This window comes from Antechinus flavipes, chromosome 2 (genome assembly GCF_016432865.1).
Source record: "Antechinus flavipes isolate AdamAnt ecotype Samford, QLD, Australia chromosome 2, AdamAnt_v2, whole genome shotgun sequence".
Classification (NCBI taxonomy): Eukaryota; Metazoa; Chordata; class Mammalia; order Dasyuromorphia; family Dasyuridae; genus Antechinus; species Antechinus flavipes.
The window spans coordinates 72923746-72941838 of NC_067399.1; positions in this window are offsets into that span (position 1 = coordinate 72923746).

Below are 18093 nucleotides of genomic sequence, written 5' to 3' on the forward strand. Positions count from 1 at the left end.
GAACATTGTACACAGCAAAAAAAAAAAAAAAAAGATTATGTGATGATAATGGTGATGGATTTAACTCTTTTGAACAATGATGTGATTCTGGCAAATCTCAATGACCTTGTGATAGAGAGAGCCATCTGTATCCAGAAAGAGGACTATGGGAATTGAACATGAATCACAATGTAGTATTTTCATCCTTTTTGTTGTTGTTTGCTTGTTTGTGTTTTTTTTTTTTTTTTTTTCTCATTTTTAAAATTTGTGATCAGATTTTTCTGGTGCAACATGATAAATGTGGAAATGTGTTTAGAAGAACTAAGCATTGTTTAACCTATATTGGAATACACACACACACACACACACACACACACACACACACACATACACACACACACACACACACACACACACACACATCTTTTTATCTATATACACAACCATATGGTAAAGGGACTGATATTCATACATAGGGAAGGAACTGTGTATATAGTTAGATCAAACTTCTTAAATAATTAAGGTTTTAATTATGGAAATAGTTTTCTAGCATCTGGGGTACAGATTATACTGCCCTTCAGAATCCTAAGGTGTAGAGTTCTTTGTTATTCAAAGAACTTTGACCTTTCTCTTAAAGCAAATAGCAGCCCAAACTTCTCCAAGTACATTTCTAAATCTCTCTAATTAGGAAATCTCTGTGTTCTTAGAGAAAAGAGCTAAGATAGTCTAAATGTCTTCTAATGGTCCATCATTATGTAATTAAGAGTTAAAACTTATGGCATGAAACAGATTTACTTAACAACCATTAACTTTTCCTGGTGTTAATTTTTGAAGTTTCCATAGAAAATCATTTCTGCTTTGTGGTTTCTTTTCTAAGACAAAAATCTCTATATTTCTGACAAATCTGGCAAATACTAAAATAAGTAGATATATAAACAAACAAACAAACAAATAAATATATATTTACTTTTTATTGACCTTTAAAAAGATAGATATACAAACATGCATATATTGTATGGATATGTATATATATGTACATATATATTTTTGTATGATGATATATTATGAAATTCTGAATGAAAAATATGAAATTCTCAATCGTCATACCTTTTTTTTCCCAGATATCTTCTTCTAATTTTACATTGATTTAGATTTGATCTCAATAAGTTAGTTATCAGATTGAACACAGGCAAATTATTCAAAAACAATTCTTTCACTAATAACCATTCCATTCTTATCTTTCAAAATATAATTAATATCCATTTTATTTAGCATATATGTATGTATATGTATACACAGAAATGTATAAATTCTTAAACATATACAGTGTGGCACACACACACACACACACATACACACATATATACTTTTATCTAAATAGATGTTTGTTGAAATCACATTTTTTTCTCCAAACTGAAACAATAAGTCATTATAGTTCAACATTATGCTATCTAGTTGTATCACTAGCTTCAGCAAGACATTGATTTGGGGTCAGACAGAAAAATAAAGGACAAGAATTCTTTTGTATTTTTCACTGGCTCAATTTCCAATATCCTCCTTTGTATTCTAAACTCTTCAGTTCAAATAGGTTTTTCTCAGTGATTTCTTCCAGGCTTCAAGCCCCCTTCAATATAATAATACATGCATACATCTCTTTTGGAAGACTAAGGCTATTTTTTCACCAAAATATCTTGCTTTTGAAAAAAAAAAAAACTAAAAGAATTGTTCTCAAATGCATTCCAGGATGTTCCCAAAAGTCACAAAAAGGGAGCCTCCGTTATTTGCATTCTTTGATGGCAAACTCATCTACCACGCCCTGACAGGGGCATTTTGAAATTGCAGCCTCCATCATTTCCCAGAGAACAGATGGTGAAAGAAATAAAGTTCAGGAGAGTGCAGCCGTTTGAGCTGATAGTATCAGTATTTCTCTCTCTCTCACAGCCCCCCAATGCTCAGAACCACATTTGCCACTAAATTCGAATTGCAGAAGCCAGATGGAAGAATGAGATGAGAAGGAACAGTCTGTTTGATTTGCTTTCACATGTTTTATGACTTGCCATGGGTAGATTATAGATTTGGAAATTAAGGTATGACAGTCAGGAAATCTAGGGACCTTGGAGCGGGAGAGAAAAAATAAAGCTTTATAAATGGCTGAAACATTTGACAGGGATATAAGGTAGCAGAGAAAAGGGAGGTGTAGAGATCAAGGCAAAAAGAAAGGAGAGAAAGGAAGAGAGAAAAAAAGGAGCACGAAGTTAAGAAAAACAAAAGGGAGAAAGATACTTGAAAAGCGTAGAGAAGAAAAATGTGAGAGTATGGAGATGAAGAAAAGTCTGAGATAAGATGAAACAATGTAGAGAGAGAGAGAGAGAGGGAGAGAGAGAGAGAGGGAAGAGGAGAAAGAGAGAGAAAGAGAGAGAGAGAGAGAGAGAGAGAGAGAGAGAGAGAGAGAGAGAGAGAGAGAGAGAGAGAGAGAGAGAAACTGCTGGCTTTATTAATTCATTGCTTCTTGATTCTATCCAGGCAGTTTCTATCTCTAAGGATAACAACTTTACCCTTCTTCACCCTTAGGAGATATTTTCATGACAGCAGTCAGTGGAAAAAGAGATATCACTTCGTATTCAACTCTCTGGTGAAGAAACTTTCTTCTTTCTAAGCTTATCATCCCAGAATTTCTTGGGAAATAGGCCCATAGTCTGTCAGGAGACTTATAGTGAAAGTTTTACAGCATGGTAGGATCTACCAGAACTTGGGCTCTGATCGTCTTACCTTTGATAATTCAGTGTCATACCACCTCCAGGGTGTGAAAAAGATTTTCATAGAGAAGAAAGTCAATGGAGAATAACTTCTCTGACAAAATTAAGAGCTATTTAAATTTGCTGCAAAGGTGAAATTGACTGAAATCCTACCTGTAGACCTTACTTTGATTGCTCATTTTATTTATAATTTTTTCCTGTAAATTCCTAGCATATCTTGAAATCTTAATAAAATGGTGTTTTATATTTATGTATTCATATATATATAATGTATATTATGTATGCATATTATTATATTACTATGACCTTTGAGAAAATCACTGAAAATAAACGCATTAATAAATGTCATTGAGGTGAATACTTGATTTCATGTGATAGGATTTTCCAACAACTCTCCTTTTTTTTTTTTTTTTTTTGTTTGTTTAAGCTAAATATCACAAGGAATCAGATCCACGGTCTGTGTAGACACTTATTAATTAAATTTGAGGCTTTAGTTACCTTGGATGTTTTGTTGTAGTTGTTGTGCTGTTATTGTTTAGTAGATGAAAATGTTTGATTTCTTGCATATCTACTACTATCTGCACAATTTTGTCAGCATCTATTCAACATGTAAAGGATAATAGTTCTCAGTCCAAGAGAAACACATTCAGAAAACAAGAAGAAAAGACGTCATGAAAAAAGAAAGAAAGAAAATAAGGGAGTACTTATAAAATTATCCAATAGTTCATGTTTTGCATGGTTTCATTAAATAGCTGCATATGAAGTAGATCTCACATTTTAGTCACCTGAGTAGACTCTTCTAGATTCTGGAATTTTTTAAGGCAAAAATCACTTAAATCATAATTATTTTGGCTAGTATGTATCTAAAATAGTAAACTTTTATACTTGTAAAGGAATTATGTCAGGGTCAGGTTAAGAAAAAAAGTTATGCTTTTGGACTCCAGTACCAGGGTTCCTTACTCTATCAGGATTCCAGAAAGAAGAATATAACTTTTAGAATATAGCAGAATAGGAGTCAGGAAACTTGGGTTCTAGTCTTAATCAAAGTATCTAAGTCTTCACAGTTTATCATCCTTACAATATTGCTGTTATTGGGTACAATGTTCTCCTGGTTCTGCTCACTTTACTTTGTATCAGGTTTATATTTTTTATATATGGTTTATATATTATATATATTACGTTTTACCAGGTTTTTCTGAAAACATCCTGATCATTATTTCTTCTAACACAATAGAACCCATCAGTTCTTAATATTCTGTGCTATAGGGTCCTTTTCAGCTCTGGCATTCTATATTCTGATTCTTTCAAGCTATAATACTCTTTGTTATAAAATTTTTTTCCTAGCTCTAATATTGTACAATCTTTTTGAAAACTTCATGGATAAACCCTACTATTTCTCTTTCTAGTAGAAACCTGACTTTCTAGTTCCTACTTCTGGACAGCATTGGATAACTTTCAGTAGGACTTTACAAAATTTGAGAGTTATTGAGATCATTGCCTCACATTTGAACTTCCTCAAGAGCATGTCAGTTGACAACCCAGGCTCAAATCTCTCCCTGTTTTACACCAACCTGCACTCTCCTCTTAAATTGATTTACAGTGTCTTTCACTATCCTATTCAATAAAAATACATCAGGTCCTCGTACTCTCCAAAATCAAATATAAAATCTTCTGCTTGACATTTTTATACTTTGACCTCCTATTGCATTTCCAGTCTTCTTTGCCATTATTTCCCACCATGTACTCAATGATCAAGTGATAGTGGCCTTCTTTCTGTTCCCTACACAAAATACTCCATCTCTAAACTCCAGATATTTTTATAGTTCATTTGTGTGTTTTGTTTTCAACATTTAAAAAAATTGTTGTTTTAGTTTTAGTTTTATTTAATATTTTTTCTCAATAACATTCAAAACAACAAAAAAATTACAATTGTTTCCAAAATTTTTGAGTTCTAGATTCTCTCCCTTATATCCATGCACAATTAAGAAACTACAAGTAAAGTTATGCAAAACATTTCCATAAAAGTCAAGTTGTGGGGGGGAAATACCCATAGAATGCTCACTCTAGTAAAAATAAAAACCATCAAGAAAAATTGAGAGGAGGGGTGAAGAGGGGAAGGAGCAGAGGGAGGGAGAGAGAGAAAGAAGAGAGGGAGAGGGAGGGAAGGGAGAGAGGGAGAGATAGAAAGAGAATACTTCAGTCTGTTCAGACACAATCGGTATGGGTAGGGTTAGGATTTTTCATCTAATGTCCTTCAGAGTAATTGTACTACTGAGAATAACAAAGTCATTTATAGCTGGTCATTCCAAAACATTGCTATTACTGTGCATAGAGGACATTTCACTTTGCTTGAGTTCATGGAGGACTTTTCAGGTTTTTTTTTTTTTTTTTTTCTTCCCAAAGAGCATCCTGTTCATCATTTCCCAGAGAACAATAACATTCCATTATAAACACATACCATAAACACACATATTATTGAGTCATTTCCCAATTTATGGGCATTCCCTCAATTTCTGATTTTTTTTTTTTGTCCTGAGACCTGCTGTGAGTATTTTTTGTACATATAGGTCATTTTTCTTTTGTTTTTCCCTCAGATCTCTTTTGGTATTCATGCCAAGTAATAGTGTTGTTAGGTTAAAGGATATGCATGAGTGGATAGCCCTTTAGGCACATATCATATCTTTTGATGATTTATTAATTGAGATATGTCTTTCATTTTTTTTTTTTATAAATTGGATTCAGTTCCTTCTATGTTTGAGAAATGATCAGAGAACCTGTTTCAAAATTATTTTTTACCATTATTTATTTCTAACTGTATTTCCTCCCATTTATTCTTTCTTTTCACCCTGTCCCTGCTCAAAAGTGTTTTGGTACTGACTATTCCTTCTCCCAATAGGTCTCTGTTTTATCACCCTCTCTCTTCCCAACTCCCATTTCCCTCCTATTTTCCTGAAGGGTAAGATAGATATTGATATCCTTATTGCATATGTGATTATTTTTGAGCCAATTGAGAGTAAGGTTTCCTTTCTTATCCTTTATTTCTCCTCTTCCTTTTCACTGTAAAAGCATTTTCTTGCCTTTTTTTTTTTTTATGGCCAGTAATTCAAAACATCCTATTTCTCCCTTTCCCTTTATCTCAATACATTCCTTGCTCACCCCTTAATTTCATCACTTTAAAAAAAAGTATTATCCTTTTACATTCAATCCCTATCTATATATACTCTTTCTGCCATAATAATGAGAAAGTTCTAATGATTTATAAGCATCACCCTCCCAAATAGGGATGTAAACCTTATTAAATTCTTTATGATATCATTTTCCTGGTTTTCCAGAATCCTGTATTTGAAAATCAGATATTCCATTAAGCTCTAGTTTTTTCATCATAATTGTTTGAAAATCCTTTATTTCATTGAATGACCACCTTTTCCTATATAGGATTATACCCCATTTTGCTGGATAGGTGATTCTTGGTTGTGATTCTAGCTCTATTCCTTTCTGTAATATCCTATGCCAAGCCCTTTAGTCCTTTAATGTAGAAACTGCAAAATCTTGAGTTAACCTGACTGTGACTCCACTATACTTGAATTATCTCTTTCTGGATGCTTGCAATTTTTTCTCCTTGACCTGGGAGTTCTGGAATTTGGCTGTAATATTCCTGGGAGTTTCATTCTGGAACCTCTTTTAGGAAGTGATTGGTGGATGCTTTCAGTTTCTATTTTACCCTCTCCTTCTAGAACAACCGGACAGTTTTCCTTGATAATTTCTTGAAAGATGATATCTAGGCTCTATTTTTGGATCATGACTTTCTGATTGACCAATAATTTTTAAATTCTCTCCTGGATCAATTTTCTAGATCAGTTGTTTTTCCAATGAGATATTTAACATTTTTTTCATTTTTTTTTGGTTTTGCTTTATTGTATTTAGATTTCTCATTTAGTCATTAGCTTTCACTTGCTCCACTGTATTTTTTAAGTTATTTTAATTTATTGTCTTCAGTGAGCTTTTGTACCTCTTTTCCCAATTGGCTGATTTTGATTTTTAAGGTTTTCTTCCCATTAGCTTTTTGCATTTTTGCACCTCCCTCAATTCTTTTCCTAATTTTCCTCTTCCTCTCTTACTTGATTATCAAAATCCCATTAGAGTTCTTCCATGGTTTGAACCCAGTTCTTATTTTCCTTGGAGACTTTGGATGTAGGAACTTTGACTTTGTTGTCTTCTGAATTTGTGTTTTGTTCTTCATTATCATCATAATAAAACTATCAGAAACTTGTTTTGTTGTCTGCTCATTTTCCCACTCTATGACTTGGTTTTTAACTTTGTAAAAATAAGGGTCTATTCCAGGGTAGAAGGTACACTGTCTCAAATTCCAGGGGTTTTCTATAGCTATTTTCATAGATCCTTTCAGGAACCTAATTGCAAACAGTTTTTTTCTTCCCTGAAGCTGCTAGGAATTTCCCTGCCCTACTGTAGCTGTAAGATCCAGTGTGCTAAATTAATAGAGTTCTGTTTTGCTGATGCTAAGGCCCTGAGACTGGGACTGGGGCTGTACTGGTGTGGCCTGTACTGGGATTGCAGATTGAACTCCCACTGAATTTTCCCACTGACCTTGTGAATCTTTCCTGGTGTTCCATGGACTCTACCACTACTGCTGATTCCAAGGGTCCAACTCGCTGACTCTGGTCCAGCTGAGGATCCAAAATGGATCCAGGTCAGCAGAACTGGAGCTGGGGCTATGCTGGCCAGTGTTGTGATTATGCAATAGGCTCCTATTCTGGTTCTCCAGCTCTTTTCTGATGACCTTTAATTGTTCTTTGGTGTTTTCCAGCTAAGAATTCTGTAAGCCAATAAGTAGCACTGCTACTGATTCAAAAGTCAAGCTGGGTTCCAAGTTGCTCTGCAGTGGCCTATATTTTGAACACTGACTCTGATGTCCCAGATCTTTCCTGCTGAGATTCTAAATTCTTTTCATCTAAAAAATGTTTTAGTACATCTTTTGGGGTGTCCTGATGTTCTAAAATTTGTTTGGAGTCATTATTTAAAGGAATTTGGAGTGGTTTGTGGGCAAGATTGGGTAAGTTCCTACCTTTTTTCCATTATCGTGACTGCCTCCTCAACAGTTATTTTTATAAGTTTTTGAGTTGCAGTTATTATTTTTTTTCTTTTCTCTTGTGGCGCCCTCCTCTCCAAACCAGAAAGTAATTTGATATGTTGTACATGTAAAATCATGTAAAATATTTCCCCACATTATGTTCTGAAAGAAAAATTAGAACAAAAGGGAAAAGACCATAGGAAAGAAACAAAAAAACAAAAGTTGAAAATTGTATGCTTCCATCTTTTTTCTGACTCCATAGTTCTTTCTCTGGATGTGAATAGAATTTTCCACTATAAATCTTTTGGAATTGCCTATTCATTTTATTGCTAAGAAGAGCTAAGTCAATCATAGTTGATTACATACAATATTGTAGTTACTGTGTACAATGTTTTCTTGTTCTACCTACTTCATTCGGCTGTTAAGTATTTCCAGGCTTTTCTGAAATCCACATGTTCACCATTTCTTATAATAGTGTTCCATTTTATTTACAATCACAAGTTTTATAGCTATTCCTCAATTGATGGACATTCTCTCAAGTTCCAACTCTTTCCTCCCAGAGAAAGAGCTTATATAAATATTTTTGTATATGTGGGTCCTTTACCCCCCCCTTTTTTTTTGTTTCTCTGGCATTACAAATCCTACTAGGGGTACTCTGGATCAAGGAGTATGCATAGTTTCATAGTCCTTTGATCATGGTTCCAAATTGCTCTCCAGAATGGTAAGAAATCACCTATGAATGCAAGTGTTCCAATTTCCCCACATATTTTCCAACATTTATCAATTTTTAATTTTTTGTTATAAAATTAACCAATATGATAGGAGTGAGTAATACTTCCGAGTTATTTTAATTTGAATTTCTCTAATCAGTAGTGATTAAGGCATTCTTTCATATGATAATAGATAGCTTTAATTTCTACTTGTGAAAACTGCCTGTTGATATCCTTTAAGTATCTATTGGGTAATGATTTTTATTCTTATAAATTTGGCTCAGTTCTGAATTATATTTGAGAAATGAAGACTTTAATCATAAACACTGGCTGTAAAATTGTTTCTCATTTTTCTGCTTTCTTTCTAATCTTGGTTACATTGATTTTGTAACCAAACATCCATTTTGCATTTCATAATTTTCTCTAATTCTTGGTTGGCCATACATTCTTCCCTTTTCCATATATTTGAGAAGCAAACTATTCTTGATCCCTTGATTTGCTTATGATATCACCTACCTTATCTAAATAATCTTGATAGCAGTGTGAGATGTTGGTTTAACCATCAGGTTATCTCTTTGCTTCATATGTGTTTCTTGTAAACAAGATTGTAAAATTCTGGATTTTAATCCACTCTGATCATCCCATTCATATTTACAGTTTTGATTACTTTGTATTTCCCTCCATCTTATTTTCCCCATTTATACTGTTCTCTCTGTTTTCATCTCCTTCTCCTCCTCACCAGTTGCTAATCACTGCTTCCTTCTTTGACCTCCAATGTCCTTTCTTCCATTATTCCCTCCTACTTCTTTCTTTCCTGCTGTTCTTCTTTTTATTATCATATGTCTTCCCTCAACACCCCCATTTTTCTCCTTTCTCCTCCTACTTCATTATTAGGTAAGACAAATTTCTATACCCTGGGTATCTTCCAATTCTTTCCTGAGTTTTAGAGATGAACTGAGTTCTTAAAGATCATGAGATTATGGATTCAAGTAATGAATGTCAATAAAAAGATAGGATTTTAATCCAGCTTTTAAAATTCCAAATGTAATTCTCTTTTTAGTATTTTCACAATACACTCACACACACATGCACACACAAATATTATATATGTATAACTTATATATGTGTATATGTACACATAAAGATCCACAAAAGTATATACATTACATACATATATACACACATATATGTATACAAATACACACAAGTATATGCATATAGGTATGTATATAGAGACATCTATATGGGGGGTTGCACGCGTGTGTGTATCAAGCATTTTCCCACTTAATCAATTAAGATAGCTGATGCCATAGCAGATAGAGTGATAAACTTGGAGCCCAAAAGATCTGAATTCAAATACAGTCCCAGATACTCGTTAACTATGGAACCTTGTCAAGTCATTTGAATGCGATTTATTCTCAATTTTCTCATATGTAAAATGGGAATAATAATAATAGCACCTACCTCAAAGGATTGTCATAAGGATCAAATGAAATAATAGTGTAAAAAGCATTTTGGACATAGCATGTGTTATATAACTGCTTATTCCCCTCCCTCCTTTTCCCTTTCCCCGCTTAAGACAAAATATCCATGTTGTCCATAGACAATACATTATCTTCTTTGTTACATTTCAAATATAATAGGGTGTATCTTTTTCCTTTTTATGAATGAGTTGAGGATGCCCAGAGTTTTGACAGATGATTTATCGACCAGAGTGATTCCCCACATTAGTTGTCCCTTTGCATAAAACACTTCAATAGTTTGGGTGATGAAACATGGTGGTGATGCAATGCACATTGGCAAAACATGTAAACAAAATAAAAGAAGAATGTCATCACTATGCTGTCAGTTCCACAATCCTGAGGGAAATCTAAGTCTCACTGTCCTTCTAGTAAATGCAGGCACAATACATGCCGTTCTTCTTACTCACCTTAAATCTCTGAAGCCTGGTATCATTTAAGAGACTCAATGTTGTAGTCCTTCAAGTGAAATTATCTGTGATGTAAGGAATAGTGACAAATACCAGATATAGTATTCCCACCCTAGTGCAACCAGCACCTAGGAAAGCAATAACCCTGCCTGATTTGATTCACATTGTGTTTCTTCTGTAGCACATCGGAGGAGCCTGTTTGTCTTATTCAATGGCAGCTAAATGCAAGGCTGAGAGCACTAAAGATTTTATTCTACATGCATTTCCCAATTTCTTTTCTGCTCATGATGATTCAAGGATGTTTTGTTTATGTACTATTGAATAAAAGGTGATCTAGTTTAATCTACTCACCTTAAAGATGACCTAGTTTAATTTGGACAGCAATCCCACAATAAGATCCCAGATCAATGGTCATTTAGTCCCTACTTGAAGACTTCAGTAATGGGCATATCATTATGTCCAGAGTCAGTCCATTGCAAATAGGGGGAACAGATATATTTAGGAGATCGTCCTAATAGTGATATAAAATCTCCTGCTTTGCAATATCTACCTATTTTTTCTAGTTCTTCTATCAAGTCCCAAGAAGCAAAACATCTAATCTTTCTTCCATCTTCCAATCTTTAGAATACTTGAAGACAGCTAGCATATCCCTTATTTGTATTCAAATTTACACTTCCTCCCTCAAATACTCCTATGGTATAGTTCCTAGTCCCCTCACCTTCCTGGTTGTACTTTCCTGGGTGTATTCTAAGTTTTCTATTCTTTTTAAATCACCAAAGACATATTTTAACACTGCTCTAAAATCATACTAAAATTCACTTTTTTTCCTCTCAGGAAAAGGAAAGAAAAGACAACAACAACAACAACAATAGCAACACATTATGAAATGAGATATATTATTTTAGTAAAGCTCCAATTATACCTCATGTCAATCTCTCTTTCTTCTGTCACTCTATAAATTCTTTTAGGACAATATTGCCATCATGTATAAAGTTCTGGAACTGAGAACTCTGATTGAATCAACTCTTCTATGCCAATAACTCAAACTGATTTGTATAAATATACCCACCTATGACCCTACTCATCCCTATAACATTTTAGAACAAAATATTTCTTCTTGACTCCCCTATATGTATTATTTATTCCATTAAAATATAAGCTTCTTGAGGTCAGTTAGCATCTTTGTTTTTGTGTGTATTACATACATGTGCACATATATATTTATATATGTGTATGTGGTATGTAATATATACACAACACACATCATACACACACACATGCACGCACATAGATATGCATACATGCATATGTACATATATATTCCTTGAATGTAGCTCAATGGTGGGACCTAAAAAGTACTTAATGCATTCTACTTCATTTATTCAATCATTCCAGTGTCTATCCATCAGTCCTTGGATCATTCATTTCCAAACACACACAAAACATTGTGGACAGTTTCCTGTATCCCCAGCCAAAAAATAAAGATTGTTTTTTGAACAATAGTGGGTATTTTTTTTTTTTAATAGTTTTCCTAAATTGAAAAAACAAACTTTTTGCAATTTTGAACAAATCCTTGAATAAAAAGGCTGCCAAGCCTTGTACCCTATGTTGATTTTCTCTTCATTTTGTCTCCTTGTTATGGTCTTTGGTAACTTGATTCTCTTCTTCTGCTTACCTTCTTTTTGCCTTTTATCAGGGTATGAGAAGCATTATTAACTAGTGGATAGAAAGTGGAATATGTTTACTTACCATTTATATCTAATAAAAGAAGCCATATGAAATATTTTTCACAGCTTAAAGTATAATATACATGTCAATTACTATTAAAAACATTCTATTAAATGTCAAGAGAAAAGAAGGTCATTTCTGAGTAGGGAACTTCATGAAGCATGAAAGAGAAAACTAGATTCAAATAACATTTCACATTTATACTACTACACTAATTTTCAAAGCCTCAGTTTCTCCATATCAGAATTTCTTAATTTTTTTTTTCCCTCTCATGATCCCTTTTGGCCAGAGAAATTTTAGATGACCCTGAATATATAAAATAGGTATACAAATCAAACATTTACTATAATAAATTCTAATTTTGCTATATCCACATTCAATATGATATTCCATTAGAAGCCTGAACTATAGTTTAAAAAGTCTTATATAATGAGGATAATAGCACCTTCCCTATCTCATGGGGTTGTTGTGATGAAAATACTTTGTAAATGTCAACATATTACATAGATCACAGTAGTTTTACTGTGCTATGTAAACTCCTTAAGGGTAAGGGACTTTTTTGTTGTTGTTGTTTTGTTTGTTTTTTCAAATCTCTGGAGCCTAATACAATGTGTTCTTCATGGTTGCTGCTTGTTAAACTGAATGGAATTGGCAAAACAGTACAACATAACTAGTTCATTGATACTTTGGAGTTTTATTTCAAATCATTAAATATCTTTCTTCAACTTTACTCAACACTGCCACTACAAATACTCATTATCACCTTACATAAGACTATTGAATTACCTTTCTAAGGTTCCTTCTAGATTTGCATTTTATGTATCTATAATCCCTTTTATCAGCAATTTCCCACTCTACTCTCTTCTCCCATCCAATTTATCTTTTACATATTACCAGTTTTATCTTCTTTATTGATAGATTGGTTCATGCTACTTCACTGCTCGAATTCCTCCAATGACTCTCCTTTGCCTACATAGTAAAGCCTACTCTTCAAAATTCAAGGTCCTTCACAACCTAATTCTCCTCTACATTTTGCCTTTGCTTCATGCTTTTTACCATAGTGGGTGTTTCACTCCAATAAAACTAGACTTTTCAACTCTCTGTAGTTATTTAACACTTTGCTTCATGAAGTTCCCCACTCAGAAATGACCTTCTTTTCTCTTGACATTTAATGAAATGTTTTTAATAGTAATTGACATATATATTATACTTTAAGCTATGAATGGCTTCTTTCATTAGATATAAATAGTAAGTAAACATATTGTTATTATTTTAGGCCCATTTTAACAAGTATAAAAACTAAAACTCAGAGGATATGAATTGCCACGACTAGTTTCAGAAACAAGAATATAACAGTGATTTCTTCTAGTCAGTCTCTCATTCTTTTCATTTGCCATTTCTCCTCTACACACTTATGCTTGATTTGGTACTATAACTATTGAATAATTACTGCCTATGTAGTCTAAAATATATATGTGTGTAATTTCTGCTTCTATTTCTCTTTGTAAGTTCACTTGCTTCTAGAAGATCATCTGCATAAAAAAGTGAGGCACTTGAATTGCTATTGAATAAATAAAAATGAATAAAGAGCCAGAGACCTGACTTCTTGTACTGAAAGATAGTAAGGCCTACAAAATCTTTGGCAATATACAAATTCAAAGAAGACTTAATAGAGGAGAAAAGTCAGTAAGATAAGCTTGGATCCAGAAAACTCATCACAGGAAAAATACACTATGAAAATGTGTGTGACAAAATAGAATTTTTCATATAACTATATAAATAAAAAAATGTATGTATACACACTATATCCATATATATGTATATATGGATACATGCACACATAATAATACCAACATGTATGTATATAACACATCTAAATATCTATAGCATACAAAGTAAGTATATACATCAATTGGTGAAAGGTTTAGCAAATTAGGGCATTTAAATGTAATGGCATATTATTGAACTTAAGAAAAAGATAAGGAATTATCTATAAGAAAGCTCCTGTGGACTATACAGAGTAAAGAAAACCAAGAAAAAAGCATATATGATAATAGCATTAATGTACATGAAAACACCTCATAAAGCAGCTGAATACATTCTAATTCTAGAGCATTTTAGTTTCCAAGCCTCAAGGATTCTCTTTCCATACTTTCCCTCATTTCAGCCATCTTTCCACTTTAATGACATCCTATAATACAGCTTCTCCTTAACTTTATTCCAAAGTATTTTCATAACCACTTTGCTAATCTCTCTATCTCCAATCTCTCTCCTTTCCAATTCAAATTCACTACAAGTTAGTCTTCTCCACATGCTCTATTATTTCAGACAAATTGGTCTTACTGCTTTTTTGATCAATAAAAACAGACATTTATTGAAAACCTACTTTGTGCCAGACACTGTGCCACACATTGATGATACAATGAAAAGTAAAAACAAAATCACTGCAATACCAAAAGGTTTGGATTCTAACATTTAAATAACAATGCAAATTCAAAAACTGTTGGAATCTTTACAAATTGTTAAGTCATTAGAGTTGATAGAGACAATAATTATCTAGTTTAGCATGGTTCAGTATCACTGATCTGATCTTACAAGGAGATGTTTTGGTCCAGAACCTGAAACAAGGTACTAAGTAGAACTAATTGATACAATGCTTATGTACACAACTTTACTCATTGGAGTTCGCAAGTATGGGAAGTTCACAAAGCAAATTTTGTAACTTTGTGAATTCACACATCCCTTAGATGTGCCTCCAGAAGGAGGAGTCAACCTTTGCGAGATGATATATAAGAAGCAGATTCAGCCGGGAGTTCAGCTGAATTTAGATTGAGAGGGGAGCTGCAAGTGAGTCAGCCAGAAGCCCTCTCTGAGTGAGGAGTTTTACTTCGGAACATTGACTGGGGTCGGAGAGGAGCACTCTGGGAGATTGAGAGCCAGAAGCCCTCTCTCAGGGGCAAGACAGATTCACCTTTGTGCTGGCTGGGCTGAAGGACAAACCTTTGGATTTGGAGACATTCGAAGGGAGCTCTTGGAACCAAGCAGAGAGATAGGCCTCTAAGCTAACTGGGCTATATTGGAGGCAATAAAAGATGTGAACTTTTATCACCTGACTGCGTTTTGAGGTGATTATTACTTTCAACTGCAACTAAGGCTGCCTCCAGAAAACCTCCCCAGACAAACCTGCCTTCTGCCAGAGAGAACCATTATATTATTTTAAAGAAGAACAAAAACACCACAAAAAACTGTATTAGAGGTAATGTCAGAGATTTAGATTCTTTGTAATAAGTGAGATTTGAGGTTAAAAGGATCCAGAAGAGTCATTAGGAAGAAGTGAGGAGGTAGAATAATCCAGGCATGGTGGGCCACCAGATAAATGATGTAGAATTGGGAGATGGAATGTCATAGGAACAGAAAGTTATCCAAATACATTGGACCATGGAGTATATGCAGAACCGAGAGGTATAAGGAACTAAAAAAGTGAGCTACACTAGGTTGTGAAGTATTAGTGAATATTGACATTTGGTAGCTCTGTCCTCTAATGAAAAGCTAGGAATAGAAATTTTAAAAACTGGGAAAGAACCAGGAAAGAGAAATGACATCAAAACTTAGGGAGGTAGAAATATCTAGGATAAGAGGTTTATTTACAGTGTCAAAGTTTGCAAAGAAGTTAAGAACAAGAAAGATAGAGAAAACGGATAGTAGATTTGTCAATTAATAGATAATTAACTTTGGAGAAAACAGTTTCACCTGAGTGAATTGATCAGAAGTCAAAATGAAGCTGAGGGGGTGGGAGGAAAGGATGTAGTTAGTGTCCTGAGAGATAAAGTTTGGGACAGCCCATGTGTGGTTAAAAAGATGGAAAGAGTGACAAAGAAAAGATTTAATATGAAAACAAGTTTGGTTTTTTAGAAAGCAGTTTATCTGCTTTCTATAGAGTATATCTCCTGAGAGATATTTTAGTGAGGATAGTAAAGAAACAGATTGAGGTTGATAGGAGTAAAGGAACATGTTTTTGGGATAGGGGATGGAATCTGCATATCAGCTGGCGATTCAGTGGGAGGGGGTGGGAATATGTAAGGTATTGAACAATGAGTCCAGGATTTTATACTGAAGCAGACAAAAGAAGCTACAATCTTTTCTCAATATATCCATTTGGGGCAGGACTTCTTAATCTTTTTGTGCCAAATGGACTCCCATTGGCAATCTAGTAAAACCTATGGACTCTTTTCAGAATATTTTCAAATGTACACAATATAATAGATGGAAGGAAACAATTTTTTAAAATAACTTTTTATTGACAGAACCCATGCCAGCGTAATTTTTTACAGCATTATCCCTTGCACTCATTTCTGTTTCGATTTTTCCCCTCCCTCCCTCTATCCCCTCCCCCAGATGGCAAGCCGTCCTTTACATGTTGAATAGTTACAGTTTATCCTAGATACAATATATGTGTGCAGAATCAAACAGTTTTTTTGTTGCACGGGGAGAATTGTATTCAGAAGGTATAAATAACCTGGGAAGAAAAACAAAAATGCAAGCAATTTATATTCATTTCCCAGTGTTCTTTCTTTGGGTGTAGCTGCTTCTGTCCATCCTTGATCAATTGAAACTGAGTTAGCTCTCTTTATCGAAGAGATCCACTTCTATCAGAATACATCCTCAAACAGTATCATTGTTGAGGTATATAATGATCTCCTGGTTCTGCTCATTTCACTTAGCATCAGTTCATGTAAGTCTCGCCAGTCTTCTCTGTATTCATCCTGCTGCTCATTCCTTACAGAACAATAATATTCCATAACATTTATATACCACAATTTACCCAGCCATTCTCCAATTGATGGGCATTCATTCATTTTCCAGCTTCTAGCCACTACAAACAGGGCTGCCACAAACATTTTGGCACATACAAGTCCCTTTCCCTTCTTTAGTATCTCTTTGGGGTATAAGCCCAGTAGAAACACTGCTGGATCAAAGGGTACGCACAGTTTGATAACTTTTTGAGCATAGTTCCAAATTGCTCTACAGAATAGCTGGATGTGTTCACAATTCCACCAGGAAGAAAACAAATTATAGTGAAAGTAAAGATGTGATTATTTCCCAATCTAAATTCCTATACCCATAAAATACATCCATGGAATTGTTGGTGTGTGAGCTCCTTGTTAAGAAACTCTGAGGGAGAGTGAGTAGACTCGTCATTCTCATTGTGCCAATCGGGAATAGGATTAAAAAAAAAAAATGGGGTATTTAGTTTGGTAGAACTCTCTTAGTATCACAGCCTTCACTCCTGGGTTCATCTGTCATCCTGTGAAGGGGTGGAAATATATTAATTATTGAACAATGAGTCCAGGGAAAATATTCATGATTGGAGTAAAATCCTTTGAGGTTTGTTGATAATTAGGTTTACAAGCTGCATTTCCACTCTCTCTTGAGATCCAACCTTTTAGCAAATGGTAATGCTATGTGCACTCTTCAGCTCTGGAGGCCCACCTTATATCAGGTAGGAACAGGTAAATGCAGGAAACTTAGTTGGGAGGCAGGGGGGTGCAAAGTGAAGTGGGATCTCTGAATCATTGGAGAAAGCCCTTGGATAAAGATTGGATCTTGAGCTGTTTTAAGGAAATTTGGGAATACCATAGAGGAAAAACAGAATTCAAAGGAAGGCAGCTGTGTCTTAGACTATTTCAAGACTTGCAAGGTTTGTTTGGAAGGTCCTAGAAAGAACACAAAGTCTGGTACAAATTAAATTGTTCCCATGCCTATTATGTTCTCCTCCTTCACTGTGACATATGCTTCTTTCAAAACTGATTCACTTTACCTTCTACAGGAAACATATATCAATCCCTCCCAGTTGTTATTAACTTTCTGTTATACCTGAAATTGGCTTAAATCTGCTCCATA